The 17244-nt window shown below is 41.8% G+C and overlaps 1 protein-coding gene across 2 annotated transcripts in view; it reads left to right on the forward strand.

Moving 5' to 3' along the window:
* The first annotated feature begins 507 nt into the window (after positions 1 to 507).
* LOC149320925 (lysosomal thioesterase PPT2-A-like) overlaps positions 508 to 17244 on the forward strand; it is a 53490-nt gene continuing 36753 nt past the window's right edge. Inside the window, exon 1 of one of the 2 annotated variants that reach the window (XM_089506138.1) lies at positions 508 to 665. The gene's annotated coding sequence lies outside the window, so the exon portion shown is untranslated. Of the gene's footprint in view, positions 666 to 12064; positions 12227 to 17244 lie in introns of those variants that run through there. The other variant, XM_089506146.1, reaches the window with a different exon arrangement.

Here is a 17244-nt window from a genome sequence, read left to right on the forward strand (position 1 = left end):
CAGGAAAAGAGATTCCACCTCAACATTAGGAGGAACTTCCTGACAGTAAGGACTGTTCAGCAGTGGAACAAACTCCTTCCTCGGAGTGTAGTACAGTCTCCTTCCTTGGAGGTCTTTAAACAGAGTCTTGGATGGCCATCTGTCAGGGATGCTTTGACTGAGAGTTCCTACATGGCAGAATGGGGTTGGACTGGATGGCCCTTGTGGTCTCTTCCAACTCTAGGATTCTATGATTCTATGAAAACAAAGAAATCCATACAAATGGCCAGGTCTCTCTCTGTCTCTTCCTTTGAACGGGGCAAGGAGGGGGGCAATGGAACGTTGGGTGACCGTTGCTAGGGACGCCTCAGCGGTTGCCAGGGATGGAACGTGGAGGGAGGGAGGGAGGGAGCTTTGCCGGATCTGACGCGCGCGCTGCTGCTGCTTGCTGCACGCGAAGCGAAATAAACAAGGGAAAGGAGGGAGCATAGAGAGAGAGAGAGATCAGCTGGAGGAGAGAGAGAGAGAGGAAGGGGGCAGGGAGGCGGATGCTGCTGCTGCTGCTGCTGCTGGTGCTTTGAGCCAGGCACAAGCTCCCATGGCCCCAGTGGGATGGGGGCTGACTAAACAGGCTGAGCACTAAGAAGGAGAAGGAGGAGAAGAGAAGCTCCAGGACTGACTGGGAGGTGAGCAGCAGCAGGAGGGAGGAAGGAAGGAGAACTTGGGGGAATGAATGGCTTGGGAAGTCTGGGGAGGAGGAGTGGAAAGGCAAGGATGGGGGCCTCCTCAGGCTTTCTACAGAGGGAAATGCCTGGGGATATATGTAACCCTGTGTGTGTGTGTGTGTGTGTGTGTGTGTATATATATATATATATAGAGAGAGAGTTTATATGCATATATATGTATGTTTAGGTGTATATATACATATATAAATATATGTGAGTGTGTAAAATATATATATATATATATATATATATAGAGAGAGAGAGAGAGAGAGAGAGAGAGAGAGAGGGGGGGCTTGTTTATATGCATGTATGTTTATATGTATATATACATATATAAATGTTTATGTGTGCGTATATATAGTGTATGTTTATATGTTTATATACATATGTGTGTGTATATGTTTGTATATATATCTATATATATGTTTGGGTGTATATATGTGTGTGTGTATTTGGGGGTATATATACACATATATAAATCACATATATATGCCTTTATATATATGTATATATATGTGTGTGTGTGTGTGTGTGTGTGTATATGCTTATATGTATATATATATATATATATATATACAAACACAAACTCAAATACACACACATATATATGCATATATACATATATATAAAGGCATATATATGTGATTGTGTGTATATATATATATATATATATGTTTGTGTATGTGTGTGTGTGTGTGTGTATATATATATATATATATATATACACACAGATACACACATGAGAGTGTGTGTGTGTGTGTGTTTTCTCCCTCAGAAGAGCCTAGATATCTGCAGGGTGCGTGCATCTACACTGTGGAAATAATGCAGTTTGACACCACTTTTTAAGTGCTGTAGTGCCATCCTGTGGAAACCTGGGATTTGTAGTTTGTACAAGGTCCGTAGCCTTCCCAGCCGAAGGCTACACAGGCTATGCAATTTTAGGCTGCATCAATAAAAGTATAGCGTCTAGATCAAGAGAAGTAATTGTGCCATTGTATTCTGCTCTGGTCAGCCCCCTCCTGGAATATTGTGTCCAGTTCTGGGCACCACAATTCAAAAAGGACATTGAGAAACTGGAGTGTGTCCAGAGGAGGGCGACTAAAATGGTGAAAGGTCTGGAAACCTTGCCCTACGAGGAACGACTTAGGGAGCTGGGGATGTTTAGCCTGGAGAAGAGAAGATTAAGAGGTGATATGATAGCCCTGTTTAAATATTTGAAAGGATGTCATATTGAGGAGGGAGCAAGCTTGTTTTCTGCTGCTCCAGAGAACAGGACCCGGAACAATGGATGCAAGCTACAGGAAAAGAGATTCCACATCAACATTAGGAAGAATTTCCTGACAGTAAAGGCTGTTCGACAGTGGAACAAACTCCCTCGAAGTGTAGTGGAGTCTCCTTCCTTGGAGGTCTTCAAACGGAGGCTGGATGGCCATCTGTCGGGGATGCTTTGATTTGGATTTCCTGCATGGCAGGGGGTTGGACTGGATGGCCCTTGTGGTATCTTCCAACTCTATGATTCTATGATTCTATGAAAGGGGGCTGGTACCTAACTGAACTACAAATCCCAGGGCTCCATGGGATGGAACCATGGCAGTTAAGTGGCGTCAAAGTGCCTTGTTTATACTGTGGAGATGCACCCACAGCATGGAAGAGGAAAGTCAGATACGTGTCCTTTGTGATTAATATTAGATATCTGTATGTATATATCAAAGGTCCAAAACACACTGCAGAAATAACCCACTCTGAGACCGCTTTAACTGCCCTGGCTCAATGCGAGGGAATTCTGGAAACTAGTTTTGTGAGACATTTAGCTTTTTCTTTCAGAGAGCTCTGGTGCACAATAAACTACAATGCTCAGGATCCCCAAGCACTGAGCCAGGGCAGTTAAAGCGGTCTCAAACTGGATTATTTCTGCAGCATCAAAGATGCAAAAAGCAAAGCTGGATCTGACAGCCTTTTGACACCTCCCCAGTGGGCACCAGATATATTTTCAATTTTCGAAGTGTGTGTGTTTGTGAGAGAGAGATTATGTACTGGCAGGGAAGGCCTTTGGCCGAAATGCAGTTGCTTGTTCCAACTGAAGACAGTGCATAAGCACACTGAATTAAATGGGACATGCGTGACTAACCAAGCGCCCATTGGTTTAATGGGATCTGCTTTAATTGGGACCCGTAATTAGGTTGCAGCCTTTGTTTCTTGGAGGGAGCATAGACTGAGCAACTTTCTTGCAATTAGTTGAGGAAGGGACATCTCCATGGAGAATCAGGCCTGAGTCACATTCATGGGGCAAAGACTGAATTAAAATTAGATTTTTGTGGGTTTTTCGGGCTATGTAGCCATGTTCTAGAAGAGAATGCATTCTCTGAAGATGCCAGCCGCAGATGCTGGCGAAACGTCAGGAATAAATTCTTCTAGAACATAGCCACATAGCCCGAAAATCCCACAAAAGTCTATGGCTGCTGGCCATGAAAGCCTTCAACTTCAAAATTGTGGCAACGCTGGAAGGCGTTGTGGATGTTGTCATGTCCTTATCCTCCCCATTCCAATTTTTTCTTCCAAGATCTACTGGCCTTCCTAACTGGTTCCTGTCAAACTGAGTCTCTGGAAGCAGTTGAGCGTGCATACCTTTTACATGATCATTTTTGCAACAAGCTGCTGTCAAAAGCAAAGAATGCATCCAATTCTTGGTGTTTTTCCAGTCCAGTTTCTGACTCTACCGCTCCCTGCTGGGAACTGATCACAGCCTTCTCTTCAGCCTTTTTTTTCACTGCTTCTGCCAGAGCTGAGTTCACATGTGATGCTGCTAATTTAATGAGATTTGCTCTCCTTTGCTTTTATTTTTCTGGCCGAGTTATTGGTTTGAACTACAACTCACACAGTCTCCAGACAGTCTGGGCAGTGGCCACTCAGGTGGAGGGATTCTGGGAACTGTAGTTCGAAACCAGATGTGGTCAAACTGTGGGTTTTGTACTATTATATGATACTTTTATTGAGTAACCAAAATGCACAATTACCTGTTGCAAGATTTCGAAGTCACACCGGCATCTTTAGCAGGCAAACCAGAGAAAAAATTGAAGATGTTAGTCATAGGCTTGCATTTTCTATTTCTGGTATTATTATTATTAATTTCATTTACGTATATGCTGCCTTTCTCCCAAAAGGGACCCAGGGCGGCTCACAGATTACAATACAAAACAGAAAAAAAAATTGTAATACAATTTAAAACAGTTAAAATAATCTAAAAAGCACTAATGTGCACTCACAAAGGTCGAAAACACACTGTAGAAATAATCCAGTTCAAGACCACTTTAACTGTCCTGGCTCAGTGCTAGGGAATCCTGGGAATTGTAGTTCATTTTGTCACCAGAGCAGAGCTCATATTAGAACCCCACAGCATTGAACCGTGACAGTTAAAGGCTACATCCACACTGCAGAAATAATCCAGTTTGAGACTGCTTTAACTGCCTTGGCTCAGTGCTAGGGAATCCTGAGAATTGTAGTTTGTTGTGGCCCCACCAGAGATCTCTCTGAAGGAGAAAGCTATACATCTTCTCACAAAAACTACAATTCCCAGAATTCCCCAGCATTGAGCCAGGGCAGTTAAAGCAGTCTCCAACCAGATTATTTCTGCAGTGTGTTTCAGACCAAAGCGAAGCTTCTACTCGGCTCAGAAAAGAATGTATTCTTTGTCCACATCTTGGCATCTTTTCTTCCCATGGCCAGGAAAGAATAAATGCAGAATAATGCTTTAACTGTCATGGCACCGTCCTCTGGAATCCAGGGATTTGTAGTTTGTAGTGGCACTGGAGCTCTCTTGATATGGAAGGCCAAACATCTTGCAAAACTACAGATCCCAAAATTCCGTAGCATGGAAGCATAATTGTTAAAGCGGTGTCAAACTGCATTTATTCTGCAGTGTAGATACAGTGTTAGTAAATGCCACTTGTGTGCCTTTTGGTGCTGCGGTTCTAAGAATCCCGCAGCCAGCACGGACAAGAGCCATGCTCACTAGAGGATTATGGGAGCTGTAGTCCAAAAAAGAAACTTTTCTGAACTCTGAGAGTTTTTTAGGGACGGGGGAAACATGTGAAAGAAAAACATGTTCAACAAGAAGGAATGGGGTGAAATGGCTTTTTTGTCCCCCACAAGTTGTTAGTGGTTTGCATGGCTACATGTGATTGTTGTAAAATCTCATACATTTTAAAAAATCTTTTAAGACAAATTAAAATTTAATCTTAAGGGCAGTGATACATTCTGTGTTCACATCTTGGTGTCTTTTCTTCGAATAGGTAGGCATTACAATACTACTTCTGTGCTTTTGTTGCAGTTGTTCGTCCTGCTTTTTTCTCGTCTTCTTTCCGTCTGTTCAGTCGATTGGTCAGCTGTTCCATCCACAGGAAAGTGGATGACTAGAGACCAGGCCTCTTGTTGGTAGCAGCCATGAATTGCTGGCCTCACAAGTGCTGATCCCTTTTATGGAAAGAACTATAAACTGATCCATGAGTCAGCTGCAGTTTCCACTCTTTCTCTTTCCCCAGGGCTTTTAATTCCCAGCCTCCATTCCTCGGTAGTAGGCCCCTGGTACTTAGTATTGCCCGGCAAACTCATGGCTGCCTGGTTTCTTATTTTAGTGACACGTTTACAAGTGCATGGGTTGCGACCTAGTAACTTTAGATGGGAAAGAGAGACTTTGGCAGCATCTGCACGGCAGCAATAGTATATATAAGTCTAGAAATTTTAGTCAAAAATTGATCCAAAACCTGAGTCTATTTATCCATGGGTCAATGTACATACTGCGCTTTGACTCTTGTTAAAAAAGAATCATCCCTGGTGAAAGGCAAGAGTATAATCTGTCCTGGAAGCACTGATTCCCTCTTTACTCTCGCATTCATCCTGACTTTAGTGTGAACACGAACAGTTATGCCTGCTGGAATTTTGTACGTTCTTTGGCATTGTTTTCCTTTGCTTCATCCTTAGAGCCTTTGTTACATGCTCCTAAATTTTACCCTCGACTTATCCACTGATCATATCAAAATCCAGTATTTTGGTCCCAAAATAAAAATTATTAGGTTAGATGTGAACAGTCTGTGGCCCTCTGGATCTATCTGGACTTCAATTCCTATGACACCTAGTTAGTGTGCCTAGTTGTCAGGAATTATGAGAACTGGAGAGTGACATGTTCCTACTGCTCAAAACCACTGATTTCCAGGTTTGGGTCCTGAGATGTTGTTAGACTTCAGTTCCCAGAATCCCCACCTTTTATAGTTGATGGCGAGGTGTTCTGAAGTCCAACACCATCTGGGGATCTGCATAGTGGAAACTATTGGTCTTAGACCTTTTCACTTAAAGGTACTGTACTGTATATTACAAGAATAGGCAGCTTGTGCCTCTCATGATGTTACTTGATTGGAACACCCGTCATTTCTCACTTTTGGCTGGGCTAGCTAGGGCCAGTGTGTGATGCAGTTCAACAACATATGAAGGGTCACATCCATGATATTTAAGCAAAAATGCACAGGTTGGTTTTTACTTACTAAGGGCCCGAACAGAGAGGCCAAAATAAAGCTGCTTTGGGTCACTTTGGAGGTATGCTGTTTAAATGATGCATGTGTCCTAAGAGGCCAGAAGCCACGCCAAACCACACTCCAGCCCTAAGGATTAGAACCCAGCTTTGGCACAGCTTCTGGCCTCTTAAGATGAGTGTGTCATTTAAACAGCATACCTCCAAAGTGACCTGAAGCAGCTTTATTTTGGCCTGTTTGTTCAGGCCCTAAGACGTAAGCTTGCTCTATAGTCCACTGATTCTTGGCATTTTGGCTTTTAGAAAAGTGCAAAAATTTGAAATGAAAACAAATACTTAGGATGTTCAGTTTTTGAGAGTATGGCTTGTCACATGCAGTTCTGTATTACTATATACTTTTCACCTCTACTCTTGATGTTTGAAAAATGTAAAATTCGGTACCTGTGTCTTCCTAATTCTATACTGAGAAAAAGCTGGATCCTGTTGTTGTTGTGTGTCCTCAAGACATTTCTGACTTATGGTCAACCTAAGGGGAATCTATCATGGGCTTTTCTTGGCAAGATTTCTTCAGAGGGGGGGTTTGCATTTGCCTTCCTCTGAGGCTGAGAGAGTGTGACTTGCCCAAGGTCACCCAGTGGGTTTCCATGGCTGAGCAGGGATTTGAACCCTGGTTGTAGTCCAGTGTTGTAGTCCAACATTGTAGTCCAATGCGTGAACTGTTACACAGTGTTGTCTCCCTGTTGGATCCTGTTACCAGTGTAAAATTATGTAAATAGAAGGCATTTCTTATGATTTCATTTTGCATAATTTATTCTTCTGTTACTAAACCCATTGTTCGGTTTAATTGTGGGTGTGGCAGAAAGATTAAGAATATAGAGGCTCCATTCCACAGTTGTTGGAAATATGACTCAGCTGAGCTTTCTCCTCCTGAGGTTTCAGCATTCATAGAATCATAGAGTTGGAGGAGACCTCAAGGGCCATCCTGTCCAAGCCCCTGCCATGCAGGAACTCACAATCAAAGCATTTCTGACAGATGGCTGTCCAGGCTCTGTTTGAAAACCTCCAAACAAGGAGACTCCATCACTCTTGGAGTGAGTGTTTTCCACTGTCAAACAGCTCTTACTGTTAGGAAGGTCTTCCTAATGTTTAGGTGGAATCTCTTTTCCTGTAGTGTGAATCCATTGCTCTGTGTCCTAGGCCTGTTCCGCATGGGTGGAAAGTACGTGCATGACATGTACTAGGGTTAGGAAGGGGTGTCCTTTCCGGATGCCCCTAACCCTAGTACGCACTGAGTGCATACAAAATGGCAGCGCCCTTTCTACATGGGTGCCGCCATTTTGACGTAGCGGACACTTAGCATCCACATGTCTCGGCGCCATTATGACGCCATAAGTGCGCCATTGGCACCTTGCGGCATCATAAGGGCACCGCAAGAAGAAGCTGCATTTTTCAGCTTCTTTTTGTTGCGCGGAGGAGTTGCGCGGTTTGACCGCTGGGGCTCCTCCGCACAGCAAATGAATGTGCTGGCAGACCGCCCTTTTTGAGTGGTCTGTAAAGCGCCCTAGTCTCTGAGGACAAATTTGCTCCACCTGTAGTCTGACATCCCTTCAAATATTTAACCAGGGTTATTGTATCACCTGTTGACCTTCTCTAAGCTATACATATCCAGCTCCCTAAACCACTCCTTATAGGGCTTGGACATGCTCCAGCTTGTTAGCATCCTTTTTGAATTGAAGTGCCCAGAACTGGACGCAGTATTCCAGATGAGATCTGACCAAAGCAGAACAGACTTGCACTATTTCTTACCTCAATCTCAGTCCCTCACACCGCCTTTGAAGCATATTTTTGTAGCCAAGGTAGAAAGTTGCTAAACTTGAACATTGCCCTACTTCCTGCACCTTTTCTGGGCTACATCAGAATAAAGCACACACATTGCAATGTTTGTAGCTAATGCTATGGTAGCTTAGCAATATTCTTTGCAAAAATTTACCTCTTCAGGGCATTTGAAGGGGATTGTTTCCTGGAACCCCAGGAAACAAGGCTTTGAATCTTTACTTAGCCATGAAAACCCACTTTGGACAGGTCACACTATTTCAGCTTTAAAGGAAGACAGTGCCAAACTTCCTCTGAATAAATCTTACCAAAAAAACACACAAACAACCCCCCCCCCCAAAAAAAAAAAAACGTAGAATAGGGTCGCTGTTTAGGTTGGAACTGGCTTCAAGGCACATGGCAATTAGTTAGTTTTATTGACTGCATTATTTAAACAAAAACATTCATTTAGTTGAAAGATTGAAGGAAGGGAAGGCAAATCCAGAAGACTTCCATTGCAGTGGGTATGTTTTTTCACCCTGGAAATCCAAATAGGTTTTGCATTTCTACTTCTGTTATTCCTGACCATGCTAGATGGGACATCTAAAAGCAAAACATCAAGAAAAACAACATGGTTGGGATAGTATATATTTCCAGCCTCACTTCAGAGTAAATATCTACATTTACTAATGCTTGTTTTCCCCCTCTAAGAAGATCTGAGACAGATGTCCTTTTGAAAATTGTCCTATTTGAAATGCTATTACCTACTAAAGCACTCTTAGTTGTGGCTCTGGTGTGGCTGGTTCACTGTTTATTTTAATGGCTTTGTGTTCGACTGTGCGTCTTGCTTTTGTGTCCCATTTATTTGCTAATGTGTACCTCAGCCAAGCCGGTTATAATAGTCACTGCAGGAGAAACGATTTAGGAAAAATAGAAGTACCTTTTAAGTGCCCTTGGTTTCCATGAAAGGGAGAGCAGCTCTTTGAGGCAGATGGCCTCATGCCGTCAATATACACGCTGTGTACCCATAATAACAAGACTGAGGGACAGAAAGACAGCACCCATTTTGTTCCTGGGCCTAGTTTGAGGTGTTTATGTTGACCAACTTGAGAACAGGTTTTGGGGCAACATTATAAATTTTGATATGACCCATGCATAAGTTGAGGGGAAAACTTAGGGGCATGTACCAAAGGATATAAAGGACAAAGCAAATAACAAAAACACTATGTTTTTACCTGAGAGAACACTACTCTAGGAATCTCCAGGCCCTCCAGTGCAACTCTGTGGTCAACATCTCTACACATTGACTATCAAATTGCGCTGGAGGAGTTATAAATGCCTAGTGGCATCTAGAAATCTCTAAGTCCTTCAGAGCAACCTTTGGTTAAAGTTGACCATAGAGTTGCACTGGAGGACTTAGATATTCCAAGAGAGAACATATTAGTAAAATACGTGAATAATCAAATCCGCAAAAGTCAAAGTTGCAAATGTGGAGGAAATATATACACACACACATATATATACACGTATATATATCAGTTATTCAGCAAATACAGATTAAACTCCCTTATCCAAAATGCTGAGGACCCGAAGTGCTTTTGATCCCCCCCCCCCGATTTTGGAATATTTGCATATTTACATATACATAATGAGATGCAATATTTGCATATACATAATTGTGATATCTTGGAGATGGGACCCAACTTGAAATATCAAATTCATTTATGTTTCTTATATGTATACCTTATAAACCAGCCTGAAAGTAATTTTATACATAATATTTAAAAACAATTTTCCTCGTGAAACAAAGTCTGTGTACACGGAAGTAGTATAAAACCCCCAGCTCTTGTCAAACTCAAAAGTGACAGGTGCCCCACCCCTTTTGAGTCAGTCCCGCCTCCTGGATCTGTGGGTTCTAGGCCCTGGATATAGGGTTCTAGGTCCTGGATATGGGGGTTCTAGGTGCCAATGTGGGGAGGTTCTAGATTTCGGGGTTCAAAGAACCCCAAAAGGTCCGCCATTTTGGGGTTTTTACCAAATAGGTTTTTGGGGTGCACATGTGACCCCTCTATGAACTCGTCTCAGGACCGCCGACCACGAGGCACAGGTCCCATCCCCGCCGGACCAATGGCGTAGCGGCAAGCCACGTTAGAAGATGACAAGCGGCGGCCATTTTATCGGCGTCAACGAATGTTTTCGGGGTGGGTGTGAGGTGTCTCTGAATGCGTCTCGACCTCCCGAAACGAACGGTTCAGAGGCCTGGCGCGATCTGAGCTTCTCAAAGGCACGACGCACGGATCGCGTCCCCTCGCTCCGCTCCATGGGGGGTTTTCAAAAAAACGGCGCGCTTTTTGATCATCGCTGACTGGTCCATTTCCCACCACTCTAACCAATGAAAGTTAGGAGAGTGCCCTCCCCTTCAATGTCAGATGTACCGCCCTCCTCCCTAGGGCCCCTGCACTCAGCCCAACGCTGCATTCTCCCTAGGCTCCAGGGCTTTCTCTCCCCAAGAGCTCTTTCTGCATAGACTAGCCCCACCGGTGTGTTTTCCCCAAAAGAGCATCCATTTTTCATGTAACTAATGATTTTGGGAGTGAAGTGTGACCCCCTTGCTTTGATCATCCAAAATTCATCCATGATGATTTTGGGGTATGTGTGATCCCTGAGTGCATCTTGGGACCTCTGATCACTAGGAACAGCTTTTGTGGTTCTCGTAGATTCCTCAAGGGACAGTGAGGCTTTCAGGGTCACAAACCTGTTTTTCAGGGCGAAATGTCATACATAGGGGCCTTCCCAGGACCCCAGCTCTCACCCTGATGCTGCTGCAATCTTCCTAAGCTCCCAGGTGTCTTTTCCTCCCCAAGGTCTGTTTCTGCATAGAGAAGCCTTGTGTGTGTGTGTTCCACCTAATAGAGAGACCTTTTTTTTTCATGGAAATATTCGTTTAGGGGTGAAGCGTGAACCCTCCCTGTGGTCATACAAAATCTCTTGAACACCAGTAACAGATGGCAAGCTGCTCCCTATCCTGGTGCAGAATGGTGCAGTTTTGAATATTGCTGACCGGTCGGTGTTTCTGCATCTTCCAGCCAACTAAGGAGAGGTAGGGAACATTTTTTGTCAGCTTTTTAAGGGACTTTTGTTTTTTGAGACAGAATGTGGCTCTTCTATACACTCAACCCATAACCTCCTTCAATAGACGCATGTTTCCACCACACCATATCTGCGCCATCATTTTGAAAACATACAGAGCACACCTGTTTCTGATTTCACCTACGCACATATACTCAGCCTCCGAGTTTGCAAACAGGGGTATGCCCCTGTCCTGGAGATATACGTGTCCTGGCCCCTGCTCCAGACCAGACACCACAATTGCTGCAAAAAAAGTCTAGGTAGGGACTCCAGCAGAATCTATGAAAAAGGTTCCAGGGTAGTTATTGGCAGGAGATCTGAGGATAGTGAAGATACGTAAGGGTTTAGGGCACTGATGGGGGTGTAGGTTGGCCAGGGAGAGGGCTGATGGGAATTTTCTGTTCCCACAGGGCAGATGGGGAAAAAATGTGGAGGTTCTGCAAAGGGAGATCTGCACACGGAGGTCCTAAGCGTTGCCTTGTTGTTCGGTTGCAATGCTGGAAGACAGTAGTGTTTAATTTACGGGTATAACAATAAAGCAGAGAGTTACAGTAAAGGGAATGCATTAGTGAAAAGCTTAAAAAGGAGAGAAGCTAGGAGTTTAGGGAGGGAGCAGGATCGTCTTTAGACAAACTTTGCAAAACCCAGAAAAACTCTGGATTGGAAGGCATGTTAAAAGACGGACACAAAAGAGTATGATGTGTACATTTAAATAGAGATATTTTACAATTTTTATATCAATGCCTGGCAATTATGTGACAGTGCCCAAGAGCTGATGATAAACCCTTTATCTCATGAGGGCCAGATGGTGGGGTGTGGATGTTCCAAGCTGAAAGATAGAGGAAGGGTATGCTAGAAAGAAGGGTGTTTTAAACAACAGCAAAATTAAAGGCGGGAGAGAGGATCAGCCCAATGGGGCAAAATTGTAATAATGAATAGCCTGTTCAAATTAACCAATAAGGGGACACTTTGAAAGAGAGAGGAACAAGGGAGCTCTCCGTCAGGCTTTCTAGAGGTAGAACCAAGGCAGAAGATGAAATGTAGAACAGTCTTCTATCAGGTAAAGACTGCTTTGTTTGTTAACTCAGCATAAAGGGTATTAGTAGTACAGCATAAAGTTACACACAGGAGTTAATTATCTGGTTTGCATTTAACGGGGGTGCACCAACTCTCTTAATTTCCAGAGTTGTTGGATAGGGTGGGGGGGTGAGGGAGGTGTGGAAGAGGTTTGCAGACTCCTATTACTGCGGCTTATTTAGAGGTGTTGTGTTTTAGGTATAAAGAGCAGCATCTGATCTTTTCCCAGAAGCTGTGGATGCGGGATAATAAATGTGGCCAATGATGCAAGATGGCCGTAAAGTAGCTCAGCGCTGTTCTAGCTAGTTGATGCAACATTGAAATTATTTTTAGCCATTTATTCTAAATTTTAAAACAAGACACTTTATTTCTCAAATTGGACAGCAGTTCTGCTATTCTTTGTTTGATAGAGCTCGTTGTTATTCTCGTATATAATTTTATGCATTTACATTGGATTGCATAGATTACAATTTTTTTATATGAGCCACAAGGACTGGAATGGGTCAGTTTATACCATTTTGGGACTACAAAATGGTTAAATCCTTTCATTGTGGTTGTGTATTTACAGTATGCACAATGGTCACGGGGGTAATGGACAGGGGGCATATCGGACCCCAACACAGCGCTCTTGGGTTTTGTATAGCGGGGTCCTAAAGGCTGTCCTCATCGGCGTGTCTTTAATATTTCTTGATCTTTTGTATGATATCATGGATTTTTCTTTGCATCCTGAAATATTTTCAATCAAATACCCATGTTACCTTATAGACTGTTGTAAACTATTTGTTACATGGTGAAATGATAATGCACAGTGTATGCGATTACTGGGGGTGGGGGGTGGGGGTCCTATCCTGTTTCTTCAAAAGCTCTGAGCAAGACCTACATGCAGCTTTAGGATATCTATTATCTATAACATGTTGTGGATAACCTCTAGCCCTTAAATGTTTATTTGATAGAGCTGGTCCCATCATGAATTCTTCCTTCTTAGAACAGTGCTGCTTCACCCCCCAGAAACTGTCCATATGATGGGAGGTTGTTTTTCATAGATCAGGCATGGCAGCTATCAAACTTCAAAGCAGTTTGTATTTTCATCTGTAGGTTTCCCGTACATTGATGTCATAAGATGATCACCATCTTTTTTAAACTCTTAAATCCAAAGACTGGGCCTCTGAGTTACTGTATTCTAAATCAAATTGTATATTGGTATCAATAGTGTTTATTGACTTGCAGAATTTTAATTAAGCTGCATTACCTCTCCATATAAAAATGGAGAAGAGACAAAGGGATGAAGAAGGGATGATAGCTAAGCTGACTGAGAAATAAGAGTATACTGAATAATTATTTAACATACAATTCTCTATTCTTAATTAATTTCTTAGCATTATGTAATGAAAGGCCTTTTTCCTTTTTTAAAACCAAACTTCTTGAGAATGAACATTATTCTTATTCATAATGGTTGTAAGAGTGGCAAGAAGCCATTTTCAAAGTTGAAAATGATAAAATGTATTAGGACGCTTATCACAAGTACATCTACTCAGATAAGCAATTATATAAATTGAATAAATAATTGGAGGTGAACATTTTGACTAATGCACTTACAGCTATGTCCCCCAACATGAAAAACCATGTTAACTGTTTTGACTTTGCGGACCATTTATTTTCACTCTATGTACAACGTTCTTGGAGTTTTGTCAGGCCACATATCCCAAACCTGAAGGAGCTTCTCCACCCTTCTTTCCCTTAACCCCCCAAAACTTGTTTGGCTTTTTAAAAATGCCCTAAATGTTTCTTTTTTTCTGTGCAAGTAGTTTCATCCCAGCTCTCTTTCTTCTCCACTCAACTCAGAAGTTTTTGCTAATACACTTTTGGGCTTTTTAAATGCTGCTGCTGTTACTCTTTTCATACTAACACCTCTGCTTTTCCCCACTCAGTCCTTCCTTTCTGTGTGAGACCTAGTTTCCATTTGGGAGCAGAGGGGGAGCGCTCAATAGGGAAATTGTTTGGATATCTCTTAGCAGAACGAAGCAAGGCAGATGTAAAACTTGACTTAGCTTTCCCCATGAAGGTGCAATGAAAGAATGGATATTTGTATCACAATATTTCAATGGCGACCAATTTGATTACATGGGGAGTGAAGAATATTATACCTCATATCAATACCCCACTGTAAATACACAAAGGCAAGATAGAAATGAAAAGAAATAAGCCTTTACCTTTTGGCTGCATTTTATTCTTTTATGACATTGTATTGATAATTTTGAAACTGTGTAAAAAGGGAGGTTTGGTTTGGGGTGTGTTGTTTTTTTTTTTTTTGCAAGCAATGCAACTCTACAGCTACTTTCAAACAGGATTTTCAAAGCATGTACTGCACTGATAAAGATGCACTGAGCTTCCACACTTTCACAATGTAGCCATAGCCAATTTATTTGCAAATTTTTCACTGTCTTTGCAACATGTTCATGTTTATTAGTACTTTTCTGAAATTTCTTTCTTCCATAGACAAATACTGAATGCCCCATTACTTCTGAGTAGAGATGTAGAAGATTGTGCCATAGATTGCTTGTGTATATATTTTTAATATGTTTTATGATGCCATCAATTATTAGCTAGCCTGAGGATCTTATACGAGTTGACACAGAAGATACAGTTCAAAAATACTTTCATAAATAAATAATGAAAGGTATGACAACAGAACGTGGAGTTACAATATATAATTGCTACATTATGTTCTTGATTCTTTTCTCCCTGTCCTCCTCTCCCAGTTATTATATTCGTTAGTCCTATTTTTATATTTGCTATGTCTCCCGGGTTTTACTTAATGCAGTTGTCCCTCCAGATATACTGATTAGTTATCCACAGATTCAAAACCATCCACAGCTTGAAAATATTAAAAAATATAGACATTCCAGAAAGCAAACCTTGATTTTGCCATTTTGTATCAGGGACATCATTTTATTTACATTGTATTTAATAGAACTTGCAAATCCATGGAATCAAACCCCAGTGGATACCAAAGGCCCAGTGTAGATTTATATCCTGCCAGGGCAACTAACAAACAATTGCGAAAACATGCAAATACAGTGTTCAAAATGCCATTGAAAGCATATAATCTAAACACATAAAAATATAAAATGTCATAAGATGCCATGATGGAAATTAATTTCTCCTCATTCAACAAACTTTGTCATTCCATTAATCACCCATCCAACCTTCCTGCATGCCCAAAATCTTTTGGGGGGGTATCCCCTAATACTACAGAGTGGATTTGTGGCTGGGGGGCTTAGAGGTAAAAGATGGAATGATCTTCCTTCTTATTCCACTCATTGAAGCCATCTGTGGGCAAATGAATGGTAATTGGTTTTTGCCTGTAAAGTTGTGTTCACCTCCGTTGGGTATGGAAATCCCCAACATTTTCCTCTTTTTTTCCTTTTTGTGATATGTAAGTAGTGGTTTGAGAGTTGGGCTATGACTCTGGAGACCTGGGTTCACTTGCTTGCTCGGCCATGGAAACCCATTAGGTGACCTTGGACTAGTCACATGTTCTCAGCCTCAGGGGAAGGCAATGGCAAGCAGCAACAACAATGCTTCAGCCAGCCCTGTGGATATAATTTTGAATGATAGATCAAGGTGGAAATTTTGTACCCCTCCTGATGTTTTGGGATTGCAGCTTTCAGCACTCTTTTTATTTGGTTATGCTGTTTGGTGTGCTAAGAGTTACACTTGTATGACAACTGGAGACCTGCACAAACTACATTCCTACAATTGAGTCTTTGTTATCTGGAATTCCGAAACACAAAATACTCCAAAATTGTCCTCATGTATGGCTGAGATAGTGATACCTTTGCTTTCTGATGGTTGTGTGTACACGAACCTTGTTTCACGCATGAGATTAATTTTAAAAAATGAGTCATAGCAGTTAAAGTGGTCTCAAACTGGATTATTTGTGCTGTATGAATGCAGCCAGGGTGGATCTTTATTTCTTAAACCTGTACCCAGCATCAAACAGAAGAATTTCACAAGTTGTTTCTAAATTTAGGTAGATTCCAGTTAAGCTGTTGTGAAAACAAAATTGACATACTATTATTTTATTTGTCATGGAGCCAGTTTCACAAGAATGACAAGAACTTTGGTCTCTTTCAGTTGCTAGAATATTTCCTGGGCACCTTGTCCAGTCTGTTTCTGCCAGGTGTTTGCTTTTGCATTAAGGGAAATGCAAGCCTTGCCGTGTGATACTTCCTTTACGCAGAATACCAGAAACATTGCAACAAGCTGGCTAATAATTACAATGGTTAATTACATCCAGCAAAAATAAAATGTTTTGGTGGTTAGGTGCTGATGTTTGTATAGTTTAATACTGAGTAAAGATTATGATATATGATAAAAATATAATATATTTTTAAAAGGAAAAAAGGAAATGAATAATCAGAAAAGAAGGGATAAAGATGAGCATAAATTTGAACATCGTCATTTAGAACATTGTAAGGACCTCTTGAAAACTTTTTCCAAAATGTATCCAGGGATAACGTTTTCTTTTGCCAGTTTCCATTTTTCTTGCAATTTCCAGTTTTGTAGCTGAGGGAGCCAGTGTTGTGTAGTGATCTGAGCATTGGACTAGGACTCTGGAGACCGGGGTTTGAATTTGGCTTGTACATTTAAACCCACTGGGTGATCTTGGGCAAGTTGCACACTCTCAGCCTCAGAGGATGGCAATGTCAAACCCTCTCTGATGAAACTTGCCAAGAAAACCCCATGAGAGGTTTGCTTTAGGATTGCCATCAGTTAGAAAAGGACTTGAAGGCATCTAACAACAATAACAACAGTGAGAACTATGTTTTGTAACATGGAGGAGGGGTAGCTGGTAAGGCAGGCTAATCTGCTATCCCCGTTTCTTTCTATTTTGCTGTTCATGCATGCTCAGGAAGGGATTCTGAAGGCATCTACAGTTTATTTGCCGGTTTTAGGCAGGCACATTTGTTGTTGTTGTTTTTGCTGTGTGCTTTCAAT

The sequence above is a fragment of the Sceloporus occidentalis genome, unplaced genomic scaffold (genome assembly GCF_023333645.1).
Source record: "Sceloporus occidentalis isolate IW3139 unplaced genomic scaffold, rSceOcc1.0.p SCAF_1, whole genome shotgun sequence".
Taxonomy (NCBI): Eukaryota; Metazoa; Chordata; class Lepidosauria; order Squamata; family Phrynosomatidae; genus Sceloporus; species Sceloporus occidentalis.